At 48.4% G+C, this 2,124-nt stretch overlaps 1 long non-coding RNA gene across 1 annotated transcript; it reads left to right on the top strand.

Moving 5' to 3' along the window:
* Positions 1 to 227: 227 nt before the first annotated feature.
* LOC121001653 lies at positions 228 to 1,359 on the top strand. The gene is made up of 3 exons (XR_005779103.1): positions 228 to 239; positions 516 to 520; positions 1,191 to 1,359. It is a non-coding gene; the product is annotated as an uncharacterized LOC121001653 (long non-coding RNA).
* The last annotated feature ends 765 nt before the right edge of the window (positions 1,360 to 2,124 follow it).

The raw sequence follows: 2,124 nt of genomic DNA, 5'->3' as shown, positions 1-2,124 counted from the left end.
CTTCACCTCCAAAAATCTATTTGAGACACCCACCCAGAAGGTGCCGTCGTATCCAGAGGCCGGAAAGTATAAAATCAACGCTCTGAGTTTGTACTGTTTGATTTGTTGGATTAATCAGTATGTGCTTTTATTCTAGGCTTCTTCATCATCATCTGCCTGCTCTCCCGCTGTGGCTGGCTCAACGGTGATGGCCTCGCCATCATCCAGGGGAGGTGGACCAAGCCTGGACCAGGGCCGTTGTTCTGCCAGATTTCTATACCTTGCGAAAACGCTATACCGGAAGTGACGCGGCCGCACAGGAATCAGCTAAAGGAGGGTGTGTGGGGCGCTGGAGAAGGACTTGCGCACATCCAATGGATTAACAAAAAAATCATTGCAGCGCCGCGGGAGAAGGACTTCATGCGCATGCGTGAAACCGTACACCGCGCGTGCGCACTTAGGGGTCGGTATATTTTCCAGCGCAAAATGTTCCATCAGATCTCCCTACCCCTGAGGGCGCACGCACAAATCATCAGGAGAAGTTAATCCTTACCGCAGAGCTGAGTGCAGAATATCGAGGTCTCCACATAGCAGAGTTGAGTGCTGGATATTGGGGGACACCGCTTATGTGGTGACCCCAATATCCAGCACTCAGCTCTGCGGTAAGGATGAACTGCTCCTGACGAGTTGTGCGTGCACGCGTGCGCACTCAGGGATAGGGAGATCTGATGGAACATTTTGCGCTGGAAAATCTACCTACCCCTAAGTGCGCACGCGCGGTGTGCGGTTTCGCACAAGTGAATTAAGTCCTTCAACGATTTTTTGCTAATCCAGTGGATGTGCGCTTGCGCAGCGCCGCACACACACCCTCCTCCAGCTGATTCCTGTGCGGCTTCGTCACTTCCGGTATAGCGTTTTCGCAAGGTATAGAAATCTGGCAGAACACCGCCAAGAAGTAAGTATAATAATATATATATATATATATATATATATATAAATATATATATTTTTTAATACATTATAGGTAAACCATTTTTTGTTTTTGTTTTAGCAACCTGCACCTAGAGCCGCCAGCCAGGATCCCCCAGTCGCCTCCAGAGTTCGTGGGAGTGTGCGCGGCAGTCGTAGACGTGTAAGTCTTGAATAAGTAGTTGTCATTTGCATTTTTTTTTCGGATTTTCATTTAATTTTTTTCTTTCTTTTTCTTTCAGGGTTCCAGAGGCTCCACCAGGGAAGATGAGGAGTTTGTTGTCCCTCACGTTGATAACGAGCTCCTCATCCAACTGGTGGAGGCGCGTCCATCTTTATGGGACCACTCCGACCGCCACCACGCTGATTATCATCGCACCCAGCGGCTCTGGAGGAACATATGTTCAGATGTTTTTGAGACCTAGGGGGATCTAAATGCGGTGGCTCAGAAGAAATGTGGTAAGTACAGCAATATTTATTTTACTACATTCATATTGTTGTTAACCTTACATAATGAAAATTATTATTTTTATGTTTTTTTTAACAGTCAAACAGGTTACCATGCGGTGGTGATCTATCCGGGACCACATTAGGAGGGACTATAACAAGGAGGTTCAGGCCCTGAGTGGCTCCGGAGCAACCTCAGGGCCTACATACATATATACGGCAGCCCTGGGGTTCCTGCGACGTACAATGGCACTGAGAAGGAAAAAAAATTTAAGGACTGTAAAAAGCATTTATTTTAAGGGGCTGTCTGAGACAGCGGAGCATTTGGCTCCCCTGTTTTGGCCAGCCCCCTACAGTCAGAGGGACAACTGTTCTCTCTGTCTAAGTGTAAGGGGCTGTCTGAGACAGAGGAGCATTTGGCTCCCCTGTTTTGGCCAGCCCCCTACAGTCAGAGGGACAACTGTTCTCTCCGTCTGAGTGTAAGGGGCTGTCTGAGACAGAGGAGCGTTTGGTTCCCCTGTTTTGGCCAGCCCCCTATGGTATAAGGTAGCCATAGCATAGAACATGGATGCTGTATTTAAAGCACAATTCTTTACTTTTCTTAGTTTTTTCCTACAGAACTGCCAGCAGCACTTGGGAGCCTGAACAACCTCCTGAGACGGAACCGGAATGGATCGCCACCGCCAGCCCTCCTGTCCCTCATGCATCAGCTCAGGACAATCTAGGTCC

This window comes from Bufo bufo, chromosome 5 (assembly GCF_905171765.1).
Source record: "Bufo bufo chromosome 5, aBufBuf1.1, whole genome shotgun sequence".
NCBI classification, from domain to species: Eukaryota; Metazoa; Chordata; class Amphibia; order Anura; family Bufonidae; genus Bufo; species Bufo bufo.
Note: the sequence above shows the minus strand (reverse complement) of the source record. Positions and strands in the feature narration are given on the sequence as shown.